General features: G+C 39.4%; 2 non-coding genes across 2 annotated transcripts; both read left to right on the top strand.

Annotated features, from left to right (window-relative positions):
• Positions 1-2,633: 2,633 nt before the first annotated feature.
• LOC112753223 (small nucleolar RNA R71) lies at positions 2,634-2,740 on the top strand. Its single transcript, XR_003177615.1, has one exon. It is a non-coding gene; the product is annotated as a small nucleolar RNA R71 (small nucleolar RNA).
• Positions 2,741-13,341: 10,601 nt separating this feature from the next.
• Positions 13,342-13,449, top strand: LOC112752737 (small nucleolar RNA R71). The gene has a single exon (XR_003177157.1). It is a non-coding gene; the product is annotated as a small nucleolar RNA R71 (small nucleolar RNA).
• Positions 13,450-14,149: the final 700 nt, after the last annotated feature.

The following is a 14,149-nucleotide window of genomic DNA, read 5'->3' as shown; positions in this document are numbered from 1 at the left end:
TCAATAAAAACCAATGCATATGTGTGGTGATCAAAAGAGAATGCATGAATGTGTGAAAAAGTGAAGAATGGGTAGTTAGGTTTGTTTAGAATAGTATAGGTTGTCATAGGTTAGGTGGAAAGTTTAGGTTAATCAAAGATTCAAATTCTAGTCCACTAGACCATATGCATCCTTGCCTTGACCTAGCCTCATTACAACCTATGGAAAAGACCTCATGATATTTGTATGCATGAATGAAATAATTGTTGATTGTTAGATGAAAGACAAATCTTGGAAAACATGATTATGGGACAATTGAGTGAATCAACCCCATACACTTGAGTGACTAGAGCGGATACACATCCGGTGAGGGTTCGATTGCTCATTTACATGTTTCCACCCATGATCATCTTTTCTTGCAAGTTTGTAAAATCTTTCAATGATTCAATTCAATTGTGAGTTTACTTTGATTGCTATTGCTTTAGCCCTTGTACTTGTACATGTATTCTTGGAAATTGATTTGTTTTGACCAAGTAGATGCATTCATGTAGATAGATTGCATATAGATAGGTTGCATGTAGTTAGTTTGCATTGAATAAATGTTGATGCCCTTTGCTTTTTTTTTTATTTTAGCATAAGGACATGCTTAGTTTAAGTGTGGGGAGGTTTGATAAACCCCAATTTTGTGGTTTATCTTGTGCTTATTTTGGGAGATTTTATCACCTTTTCTCACATTTATTCAATGAAATAGCATGGTTTTGTAATTCTCCCTTAAATTGTGCTTAAGTGTAAAAACATGCTTTTTAGGCCCTTAAATTGGTGATTTTAATTCACTTTAATTCCATTCGATGCCTTGATATTTTTGTTGAGTGATTTCAAGTTCATAAGGCAAGTATTGGATGGAAGAAGTGAAGAGAAAAGCATGCAAAGTGGAGAAATCATGAAGAAATGAGCTTTCGGAGAATTGAGGGCCACGCGCACGCGTCAAGAATTTCAAGCCACACGCACGCGTCACTCAAGCGTACGAGTGAGTAGAGGTTTTTGCCATCGACGCGCACGCATCGCCCACGCGTACGCGTGACGCTCGGCATGTGACCCACTTAAAGTGAAATCGCTGGGGGCGATTTCTGAGCTGCCCAGGCCCAAATCTAACTCGTTTCTGAGGGTATTTCATGCAGAATTCAAGCTTGAGCAAAAGGAGAGCACTTAGTTAGTCATGACGAGCCTTTACTTAGTTTTCTAGAGAAAGAAGCTCCCTCTTCTCTCTAGAATTAGGTTAGGGTTAGGTTAATTTCTCTTAGATCTAGGTCCAATTACTTGATTTCATCTTGTTTTCTTTATGAATTCTTGCTTCTACACTTTCATTCTCTTAGTTTGTGATGTTAATTTTACTTTTTTGTCTCTTTTATGTTCATGAATGCTCATATTGGATTTGGATCTCTTTAATGCAATTTCATATTTGATGCTCTTTTATTGATGATTTGAGTTGTTAATTTACTTTTCTTGCAATTGGTAGTTGGTAGATTTTACTATTTCTTGCAATTTATTATGCTTTCCTTTTATGCCTTCCAAGTGTTTGACAAAATTCTTGGTTGGATGTTAGAGTAGATTTTGAGCATTCTTGGCTTGGAAAGAGTAATTAGGTGATCTTGAGTCATGAATACCCAACTCATGTTAGTGATCTAGAGTTGTTAGCTAGTATTATTTCCATTAACTCTAATCTCTTGCTAATTCCCTTAGTGAGTTGATTAGGACATTTGGATTGAGATTAGTTAGTCTTTTTAGACTTTCTTCGAGAGTGAGGATAACATGATACCTTCCTCCATCGTCGGAGATGACGTAATAAGATAAATTCTTGTTTATTATTGTAACGTGATTGACTAGTCTTGTTTGACATTCTCCCTATGTGAAGATAACATGATACCTTCTTCCATTTGTTGGAGTTAACTAAATAGGATGAATTAATCATTGTATGACCAGGATAGAAAGCCTATGTTCTTGATCCTTACCATGAATGTCTCTCTTTATTAATTGCTTCTTTAAATTGCTTACTTGAATTATTTTTCTTGCCATCTACTTTCTTGTCCATTTATTTTCTTGCCCTTTATCAATCAAACCCCTTGCATCTTTATAGCCAATAATTAAACGCTTCACTACAATTCCTTGTGAGACGACCCGAGGTTTAAATACTTCGGTTAATTCATATTGGGGTTTGTACTTGTGACAACACCATACTTTTGCATGTGAGGATTCTTTATTGGTTTAGAACTATACTTGCAACGAGATTTCAATTGAGAAATTCTATATCAACTTAAAGGTTCTCGCATCAGGCATCTTCTTCCTGTTGTGGTACTTGAGCTTGGACAGTTGAAACTTGGCCAGTCTCCATCCTCTTTGTTAGGGCAACTAGTTGTGCTGTAATCATCTTGTTTTGTGCTAACAAGGCATCCATAGAATTTAGCTCCAGCACTCCTCTCTTTTGAGTCCTTTCTGAAGCATAGAAGTATTCATTTTCAGCTACAGTCTCTATAACATCTATGGCTTCTTCAACGGTTTTCTTCTTGTTGAGTGAACCCCCTGAAGAGTGGTCCACAGCTTTCTTTGCCTCATATGATAGCCCTTCATAGAAGATGTGAAGTTGAACCCATTCATTGAACATATCCGGAGGGCACTTCCTTGTCAAGTCTTTGAACCTCTCCTAGGCCTCATAAAGTGTTTCACCATCTTATTGTTTGAAGGTTTGCACCTCAGCTCTAAGTCTATTAACTCTCTGTGGAGGGTAGAATCTTGCTAGAAATTTGTTTACAACCTCATCCCAAGTTGTTAGGCTCTCCTTGGGAAATTCTTCAAACCACTTTGATGCCTTATCTCTGAGTGAAAAAGGGAACAAAAGTAGCTTGTAGGTGTCAGGGTGTACACCATTAGACTTTACAGTGTCATAAATCCTCAAGAATGTAGTGAGATGTTGGTTTGGGTCCTCTTGGGCTCCCGCTCCATATGAACAATTATTCTGAACAAGTGTGATGAGTTGAGGTTTCAACTCAAAGTTGTTAGCATGGATTGTTGGTTTGAGAATGCTGCTACCACAGATTCCTGGATTTCGGTTGATGTAAGAGCCTAAAACTCTCCTTTCTTGCCCAATATGATGGTCAGCATCTACTCCAACGTGGATTTGCACTTCTTCTTCCATAGTAGCTTCTAGATCTTCCTCTACTACTTCCTCTCCAACTATGCCTTTGCCTCTTGCTTTCCTCCTTAATCTAAGGAAGGTCCTCTTAGGTTCACTATCGAAGGAGGATGAAGTTTCTCCCCTTCTACCTGTCATACATTCAACAAACAGCAGGCAGAGGATAAGTGAAGGAATCACTCTTGTTAAGAGCTTGGTTGATGCAATTAATCAAACAGTTAGAAGAATGGAAATATGGATAAGGAATAACTGATATCCAAAGTAAAATTAAAATAAAATAGAACAGAAGAAAGTTAAAGGACTAGAAAAGAAATAACAAAGTAATTAAAATGCTTAATCTAGCTCTCCGATCAATTTAATCATTGTCAAATTCAAACCAATTCCTGGCAACGGCACCATAAAACTTGATGAGTCAAATTCACACCCCATATAAAAATGATGAATCCGTTCTTTTGGCAAGCACACCAAAATTTATCGTCAAGTAATAACCCACAGTGGAGTGGGATCGTATCCACAGAGATTGGTAGATTTGAGCAACTTTAATTAATTGGTGAATTAGTTAAGCTAAGAAAAATAAATTGTGATTGCAGAATTGTAAATGGGCAGAAACATAAATGGCTCAAAAGTAAGGAGAAGCAGTAAAGTGCAGAAAAGGATATGACAATAATGTAAAGTCCAGAAACATAAATGACTCAAAAGTAAATGGGAATGGGGATTTGCATAATATAAAGAAAGCTATAAAGAATGTGGAAGATAAGAATAGGGAGAATTCATTGAGATCAGGAGATGTTGCTCTCTTTGGATTAAATCCAGTTCATATCATCTTCAATCATGCAACTCATTGACCTCTTGGCAATCATGATTGATTGAGTCCCAATCCCTTGGTGACTCAATCTCTCAAATCTTGATCAATAGCTAATTCCTTGGTCTAATTGCTCATGAAGAAAGATATGCTTGGTCCCTGATTATACCACACATCATCATAGGTCCAAGTAAAGGGAGGATTATATGTCACCATATCCAAACACCAAAACACAGATCCTACTCAAGTGTGAGAAGGGATTTCTAACATGGTTTCATGTTTCCTTTTCCAAGGTTCCCATGAAACCCATTTTGCATTCAACCTCTTTTCCAAGATGATTGAATACTAACATTAAAACGAAATTTCTTCTAGCAAATCAAAGAGAAGATGAAGAGAAGAAGAAATCAACTATCATTAATCCATCAAGTACAACAGAGCTCCCTCTCTCAATGAGAGGGAATTTAGCTACTCATAGCTCAGAGAAAAGTACAGAAGATGGAAGAAATGATAAAGTAAATCTAACTACAACTCTACTCAACAATCCAAATCCTAACTGCTTAACCCCTTTCTCAGTATTTTCAGGGGCTATTTATACTACTACTAACACTAGAATAAAGAAAATATAAAAGAGAAAATAAAAATACAATTTGGAGGGAAAAGAAACATAATAAACGTGACCTTCCAGGCTGGCGTTTGGCTAGCATTCAAGTGGCGTGCCACGCCTAGCCTTTAATTTGGCTTGGCACGCCACGCCAAGTGATGCACGAAATTGTGATCATCAATGGCGCCAACAGCATGGTACGCACAATTGTAATCTCAACTCTTTGTCATAACTCCGCACAACTAACCAGCAAGTGCACTGAGTCGTCCAAGTAATAAACCTTACGTGAGTAAGGGTCGATCCCACGGAGATTGTCGGCTTGAAGCAAGCTATGGTCATCTTGTAAATCTCAGTTAGGAGGATTCAAATGGTTATGGAGAATTGATAATTAAAAGATGAATAAAACATAAAATAGGATAGAGATACTTATGTAATTCATTGGTGAAAATTTCAGATAAGCGTATGAAGATGCTTTGTTCCTCCTGAACTTCTGCTTTCCTATTGCCTTCATCCAATCATTCATACTCCTTTTCATGGCAAGCTTTATGTTGGACATCACCGTTGTCAATGGCTACTTCCGGACCTCTCAGTGAAAATGGTCAAAATGCGCTGTCACCGCACGGCTAATCATCTGTCGGTTCTCGATCATGTTGGAATAGGATCCATTGATCCTTTTGCGTCTGTCACTACGCCCAACACTCTCGAGTTTGAAGTTCGTCACAGTCATCCCTTCCCAGATCCTACTCGGAATACCACAGACAAGGTTTAGACTTTCCGGATCTCAAGAATGGCCGCCAATAATTCTAGCTTATACCACGAAAACTCCGATCTTTCGGAATGGAAGCTAAGAGATACACGCTCGATCTAAGGTAGAACGGAAGTGGTTGTCAGGCACGCGTTTATAGGTGAGAATGATGATGAGTGTCATGGATCATCATATTCATCATGTTGAAGTGCAAACAAATATCTTGGAAGAAGAATAAGCTTGAATTGAATAGAAAAACAATAGTACTTTGCATTAATTCATGAGGAACAGCAGAGCTCCACACCTTAATCTATGGGGTGTAGAAACTCCACCGTTGAAAATACATAAGAACAAAAGGGTCTAGGCATGGCCGAATGGCCAGCCTCCAAATGTGAACATACAAGTTCGAAAGATAAGATGCTCCAAATACAATAGCAAACGGTCCTATTTATAGAAAACTAGTAGCCTAGGGTTTACAGAAATAGGTAATTAATGCAGAAATCTTCTTCCGGGCTCACTTGGTGTGTGCTTGGGCTGAGCATTAAAGCTTTCACATGTAGAGACTTTTCTTGGAGTTAAACGCCAGCTTTTGTGCCAGTTTGGGCGTTTAACTCCAGCTTTTATGCCAGTTCTGGCGTTTTGACGCCAGAATTTTTATGCTGACTTGGAATGCCGGTTTGGGCCATCAAGTCTTGGGCAAAGTATGAACTATTATATATTGCTGGAAAGCCCAGGATGTCTACTTTCGAACGCAATTGAGAGCGCGCCAATTGGGCTTCTATAGCTCCAGAAAATCCACTTTGAGTGCAGAGAGGTCAGAATCCAACAGCATCTGCAGTCCTTTTTCAGTCTCTGAATCAGATTTTTGCTCAGGTCCCTCAATTTCAGCCAGAAAATACCTGAAATCACAGAAAAACACACAAACTCATAGTAAAGTCTAGAAATATGATTTTTATTTAAAAATTAATAAAAATGTAATAAAAACTAACTAAAATATACTAAAAACATACTAAAAATAATGCCAAAAAGCGTATAAATTATCCGCTCATCACAACACCAAACTTAAATTGTTGCTTATCCCCAAGCAACTGAAAATCAAATAGCATAAAAAGAATATAGTATACAATGAATTCCAAAAATATCTATGAAGATCAGTCTTAATTAGATGAGCAGGGCTATTAGCTTTTTGCTTCTGAACAGTTTTGGCATCTCACTTTATCCTTTGAAGTTCAGAATGATTGGCTTCTATAGGAACTCAGAATTCAGATAGTGTTATTGATTCTCCTAGTTCAGTATGTTGATTCTTGAACATAGTTACTTTATGAGTCTTGGTCGTGACCCTAAGCATTTTGTTTTCCAGTATTACCACCGGATACATAAATGCCACAGACACATAACTGTGTGAACCTTTTCAGATTATGACTCAGATTTGCTAGAGTCCCCAATTAGAGGTGTCTAGAGCTCTTAAGCACACTCTTTTTGCTTTGGACCACGACTTTAACTGCTCAGTCTCAAGCTTTTCACTTGACACCTTCACGCCACAAGCACATGGTTAGGGACAGCTTGGTTTAGCCGCTTAGGCCAGGATTTTATTCCTGTGGGCCCTCCTATCCACTGATGCTCAAAGCCTTGGATCCTTTTTATTTTACCCTTGCCTTTTCGTTTAAAGGGCTATTGGCTTTTTCTGCTTGCTTTTTCTTTCTCTTTTTTTTCTTTTTTCGCAATTATTTTTTTCTTCGCAAGCTTTTCACTGCTTTTTCTTGTTTCAAGAATTATTTTTATGATTTTTTAGATTATCAAATAACATTTCTCCTTTTCCATCATTCTTTCAAGAGCCAACAATTTTAACATTCATGAACAATAAATTCAAAAATATGCATTGTTCAAGCATTCATTCAGAAAAACAAAAAAGTATTGCCACCACATCAAAATAATCAATCTGTTTTAAAATTCGAAATTCATGTACTTCTTTTTCTTTTGCAATTAAAAACACTTTTTATTTAAGAAAGGTGATGGATTTATAGGACATTCATAGCTTTAAGGCATAGACACTAAGACACTAATGATCATGTAGTAAAGACACAAACATAGATGGAACATAAAGCATAGGAAACAAAAAACAGAAAAATAAAGAACAAGGAAATTAAAGAACGGGTCCACCTTAGTGATGGTGGCTTGTTCTTCCTCTTGAAGATCTTATGAAGTGTTTGAGCTCCTCAATGTCTCTTCCTTGCCTTTGTTGCTCCTCCCTCATCACTCTTTGGTCTTCTCTAATTTCATGGAGGAGGATAGAATGCTCTTGGTGCTCCACCCTTAGTTGTACCATATTAAAACTCAATTCTCCTAGGGAGGTGTTAATTTGCTCCCAATAATTTTGTGGAGGAAAGTGCATCCCTTGAGGCATCTCAGGGATTTTATGATGAGAAATTTTCTCATGCTCTTGCCCATGAGTGGGATCTCTTGTTTGCTCCATCCTTTTCTTAGTGATGGGCTTGTCCTCATCAATGAAGATGTCTTCCTCTATGTCAATTCCAGCTGAATTACAAAGGTGACAACTGAGGTGAGGGAAGGCTAACCTTGCCAAAGTAGAGGACTTGTCCGCCACCTTGTAGAGTTCTAGGGATATGACCTCATGAACTTCTACTTCCTCTCCAATCATGATGCTATGGATCATGATAGCCCGGTCTATTTAGTAACTTCAGACCAGTTGCTAGTAGGAATGATTAAGCGTTGGATGAACTCCAACCATCCCTTAGCCACGGGCTTGAGATTATGCCTTCTTAGTTGAACCGGCTTCCCTCTTGAATCTCTCTTCTATTGAGCGCCCTCTTCACAAATGTCTATGGGGACTTGGTCCAACCTTTGATCAAAGTTGACCCTTCTAGTGTAGGGGCATGCATCTCCTTGCATCATGGGCAAGTTGAATGCCAACCTTACATTTTTTGGACTGAAATCTAAGCATTTCTCCCGAACCACTGTAAGCTAATTCTTAGGGTCCGGGTTCACACTTTGATCATGGTTCTTGGTGATCCATGCATTGGCATAGAACTCTTGAACCATTAAGATCCTGACTTGTTGAATGGGGTTGGTGAGAATTTCCCAACCTCTTTTTCGAATCTCATGTTGGATCTCTGGATATTCACCCTTTTTGAGCTTGAAAGGGACCTCGGGGATCACCTTCTTCTTGGCCACAACTTCATAGAAGTGGTCTTGATGCACCCTTGAGATGAATCTCTCCATCTCCCATGACTCAGAGGTTGAAGCTTTTGCCTTCTCTTTCCTCTTTCTAGAGGTTTCTCCGGCCTTAGGTGCAATAAATGGTTATGGAAAAGCAAAAAGCTTTAGCTTTTACCACACCAAACTTAGAAGGTTTGCTCGTCCTCGAGTAAAAGAAGAAAGAAAAAAGTAGAAGAAGAAAATGGAGGAGATGGAGGGGGTTTTGTGGTTCGGCCAAGGGGGAGAAGTAGTGTGTATGATGTGTGAGAATGAATGAGTGAAGATGGGTTTATATAAGAGTGGAGAGAGGGGTAGGGTTCAGCCATATATGGGTGGGTTTGGAAGGGAAAATGGTTTGAATTTGAATGGTGAGGTAGGTGGGGTTTTATGATGGATGGTTGTGGATTGGTGAAGAGATTTTGGAGAAGAGGGTAGGATTTGATAGGAGAGGGGGTTTTTGGGGAAGAGGTATTGAGGTGATTGGTGAAGGGTATTTGGGGGAGAGTGTTATGGAAGGGTGTGAAGAAGAGAGAGAGAGATGAGGTAGGTGGGGATCCTGTGGGGTCCACAGATCCTGAGGTGTCAAGGATTTCACATCCCTGCACCATGTTGGTGTGCAAACGCCCCTTGCTTGCCAATCCTGGCATTAAATGCCAGGTTGCTACCCATTTCTGGCGTTTAACGCCAGCTTTTCTCCCCTTTCTGGCGTTTAACGCCAGCTCTGTGCCCCTTACTAGCATCTCCTCCAGGGTTTGCTGTTTTTAATACTATTTTTCATTCTGTTTTTGCTTTTTCAGTTGTTTTTGTGACTTCACATGATCATTAACCAACAAAAAACCTAAAATAACAATGAAAAATAAATAGATATAATAAAATTGGGTTGCCTCCCAACAAGCGCTTCTTTAATGTCAATAGCTTGACAGTGGGCTCTCATGGAGCCTCACAGATACTCAGAGCATGATGATGGCCTTCCAACACCAAACTTAGAGTTTGAATGTGGGGGCTCTATTTGACTCTATACTGAGAGAAGCTTTTCATGCTTCCTCTCCATGGTTACAGAGGGATATCCTTGAGCTTTAAACACAAGGGAGTCCTCATTCACTTGAAGGACCAATTCTCCTCTGTCAACATCAATCACAGCTTTTGCTGTGGCTAGGAAGGGTCTTCCAAGGATGATAGATTCATCCATACACTTCCCAGTGTCTAGGATTATAAAATCAATAGGGATGTAGTGGTCTTCAACCTTTACCAAGACATCCTCTACAAGTCCATAAGCCTGTTTCCTTGAATTGTCTGCCATCTCTAGTGAGATTCTTGCAGCTTGTACCTTAAGGATCCCTAGCTTCTCCATTACAGAGAGAGGCATGAGGTTTATGCTTGACCCTAGGTCACACAGAGCCTTCTCAAAGGTCATGGTGCCTATGGTACAAGGTATTGAGAACTTTCCAGGATCCTGTCTCTTCTGAGGTAATCTCTGCCTAGTCAAGTCATCCAGTTCTTTGGTGAGCAAGGGGGTGATGCCAGGGCATTTTGACCAGTTTCACTGACCTTTTCTTTATTGTTCTAGGGTAGTTTCATGCATTTTCTTAGTTAATAAGAAAGTTTTGGGTAGATAATCACTTACATCTTGATTCAAGCAAACATTGTGAATTTTATATGACTTTATGAGAATTATGCATGAATTGAGTGATAAAATAGATGATGCATGATCTCATGAGTTAGAACCTAGCTTTGATGCACTTTACTTGCTTGATTTCAGGACAAAGGAAGCAAGGAAGATGCCACGTTAATAGTTAGTCTAACTAACGTGACCATTAACATGGAATGGGAGCTAACTTGCAACATTAATGAGAAAAGTGATCACCAATAACGCCTTCATGAGCCATCATAACCCACGTTAATTGCCACGTTAACTACATTAACATAGAAGCTAACGTGGAGGAAAAGTAAAGCTCCAACGTTAGTAGTAAAAGTGAATGCCACTAACGTTGGAAAAAGGGGCACACTTAGCCACGTTAAGAGTCACGTTAATTACATTAACGTGAACTCTAACGTGGAAGGAACAAAGAAGTGCCAACGTTAGTGACACTCACCTTTGTCACTGACGTTGGACGAAGCCACCATAAGCCACGTTAGTTGCCACGTTAGTTACATTAACGTGGAAGCTAACGTGGAGGAAAGAAATTATGAGCCAACGTTAGTGACACTCACCTTTGTCACTAACGTTGGAGATGGCAATCACCACCACGTTAGTGGCCACGTTAATACAATCAACGTGAGGCACTAACGTGAGAAGGGGCGTTTGGAGCGTTAGTGACAAAGGTAAGTGTCACTAACGCTCTCGAGGCTGAGGCATGCCCACGTTAGGAGTCACGTTAGCTACACTAACATGGACTCTAACGTAGGGAGGAAGGGCAACAAGCAAACGTTATTGGAAAAGGTGAATGCCAATAACGTTTGCGAAGGACCAGGAGGCAACGTTAGTAGTCACGTTAGTGCCACTAACGTTGAAGTTAACGTGGACCATCTTGGGTTAGGAACGTTAGTGAAAAAGGTGATCGTCACTAACGTTCTCGAACCCACATTTTTACTTAACGTTAACACCACTAATGTCCTAACTAACATCCATGCCTAACTCACACTTTCTCTGCAAGCAAAGCTGAGCCCACTGCAGACTGCAACTGCTTCAACTAAAGATCCAAAGGCCCATATCCAAGATTTGAAGAGCCAACTAGAAGATCAGTAGAGTAGTATATATAGGAGTAGTTTTGAACTAGTGAGGGAGCTTTTTTTTTTGGCATTTTGGAGAACTACACTCTGTATATTTTACTTTCTCTGCAACTTCTAGTTTTAAGTTTTCATAATGTACTTTACACTTACGCTTTCCATTTCCAGAGCTATGAACAACTAAACCCCTTTCATTGGGTTAGGGAGTTCTGTTGTAACTTGATGGATCAATAATAGTTTTCATTATTCTTCTTCTTTCTTTTCTCTTGATTTTACTAGAAAGCTTTCAATCTTCATCCTATTGGGTAGTTATCTTGGAAAAGAAGCTATTCATACTTGGATCTCTTCGGACCTTGGAAGAGGAATGAAGAGATCATGCTAGAAATGCTTTCTCATGTTGGACCAAATTGGGGTTTGGATGCATATGGTAACATATAATCCTACCAATACTTTGATTTGGGAATACATGTGGTATTATCAGTGACCATACTTCGTCTCTTCTCATGAGCAATTAGACCAAGGAATTGGCTATTGATCAAGATTTGAGAGATTGGGTTGCCAAGGAATTGGAATCCAATCACTTAAGATTGCCAAGGAGATCAATGAATGCATTGATTGAGGAAGAGATGAGAATGAACTTGATCTGGAGAATACAACATCTCCTGAGCCCAATGAATCCGCCATTTCTGATCTTACCCATTCTCTTTACTTTCTGCCATTTACTTTTATGTTCATCTTCCCCATTTCCCATTTAAGATTCTGCAATTTACTTTCCGTCATTTACATTCAGTCCTTTATTTACAGCAATTACATTTTATGCTATTTACTTTCCCGCCATTTAATTTCCTGCAATTCTCCAATCAAATTCTTCTTAGCTCAACTAGAACCTTCCTCCAATTAAAGTTGCTTGACCAATCAATCCCTGTGGGATTCGACCTCACTCTTTTGTGAGTTTTTACTTGACGACAATTCGGTATACTTGCCGAAGGGAGATTTGTTGAGAGACAAGTTTCCGTGCATCAGGGGGTTCATCCTCCCAAGTCTCATTACCAAATAACTTGGCATTTAACTTCATGATTGCTCCAAGGTACTTAGCAACTTACTCTTCAGTAATATCTTCATCCTCTTCAAAGGAAGAATACTCATCAGAGCTAATGAATGACAGAAGTAAATTCAATGGAATCTCTATGGTCTCTATATGAGCCTCAGATTCCCGTGGTACCTTATTAGGAAACTCCTTAGAAGCCAGTGGATGTCCATTGAGGTCTTCCTCAATAGAAATCACTGCCTCTTCCTCCTCTCCAAGTTCGGCCGAGTGGGTAATATTGATGGCCTTGCACTCTCTTTTTGGATTCTCTTCTGTATTGCTTGGGAGAGTACTAGGAGGGAGTTCAGTAATTTTCTTACTTAGCTGACCCACTTGTGCCTCCAAATTTCTAATGGAGGATCTTGTTTTAGTCATGAAACTTTGAGTGGTTTTAATTAGATCAGAGACTACAGTTGCTAAGTTAGAGTGGCTCTGCTTAGAATTCTCTGTCTGTTGTTGAGAAGATGATGGAAAAGGTTTGCTATTGCTAAACCTATTTCTTCCACCATTACTGTTGTTGAAGCCTTGTTGAGGCCTCTGTTGGTCCTTCCATGAGAGATTTGGATGATTTCTCCATGAAGGGTTATAGGTGTTTCCATAGGGTTCTCCCATGTAATTCACCTCTTCCATTGCTGGATTCTCAAGATCATAATCTTCTTCTTCAGATAAAGCTTCTTTGGTACTGCCTGTTGATGCTTGCATACCAGACAGACTCTGAGAAATCATATTGACTTGCTGAGTCAATATTTTGTTCTGAGCCAATATGGCATTCAGAGTATCATTCTCAAGAACTCTTTTCTTCTGATTTGTCCCATTATTCCCCAGGATTCCTTTCAGAAGTGTACATGAATTGGTTATCTGCAACCATTTCAATGAGTTCCTGAGCTTCTACAGGCATCTTCTTCAGATGAAGCGATCCTCCAGCAGAGCTGTCCAATGACATCTTGGATAGTTCAGACAGACCATCATAGAAGATACCTATGATGCTCCATTCTGAAAGCATGTTAGAAGGACACCTTCTGATCAATTGCTTGTATCTTTCCCAAGCTTCATAGAGGGATTCACCTTCCTTCTGTCTGAAGGTTTGGACTTCCACTCTAAGCTTACTCAATTTTTGAGGTAGAAAGAACTTTGCCAAGAAGGCATTGACTAGCTTTTCCCAAGAGTTCAGGCTTTTCTTAGGTTGTGAATCCAACCATATCCTAGCTCTGTCTCTTACAGCAAAAGGGAAGAGCATAAGTTTGTAGACTTCAGGGTCAACCCCATTGGTCTTAACAGTGTCACAGATTTGCAAAAATTCAGCTAAGAACTAATAAAGATCTTCCAATGAAAGTCCATGAAACTTGCACTTCTGTTGCATCAGAGAAACTAATTGAGGCTTAGGCTCAAAGTTGTTTGCTCCAATGGTAAGGATAGAGATGCTTCTCCCATAGAAGTCAGTAGTAGGAGCATTAAAGTCACCAAGCACCTTCCTTGCATTGTTGGCATTGTTGTTGTTTTCAGCTGCCATGGCTTCTTCTTGTTTGAAAATTTCTGTTAGGTCCTCTACAAAGAGTTGTACTTTAGCTTCTCTTAGCTTTCTCTTCAAGGTCCTTTCAGGTTTAGGATTAGCTTCAACAGGAATACCCTTGTTCTTGCTCCTGCTCATATGAAAGAGAGAAGAGAAAAGTATGGAATCCTCTATGTCACAGTATAGAGATTCCTTGAGATGCCAGAGGAAAAGAAGAATAGAAGGAGGAGGTAGAGAAGAGAGAATTCGAACTTATAGAGAGAGGTAGTCTGAATTACACATTGAGGAAGAGTGC

Source organism: Arachis hypogaea, chromosome 15, assembly GCF_003086295.3.
Source record: "Arachis hypogaea cultivar Tifrunner chromosome 15, arahy.Tifrunner.gnm2.J5K5, whole genome shotgun sequence".
NCBI lineage: Eukaryota > Viridiplantae > Streptophyta > Magnoliopsida > Fabales > Fabaceae > Arachis > Arachis hypogaea.
Note: the sequence above shows the minus strand (reverse complement) of the source record. Positions and strands in the feature narration are given on the sequence as shown.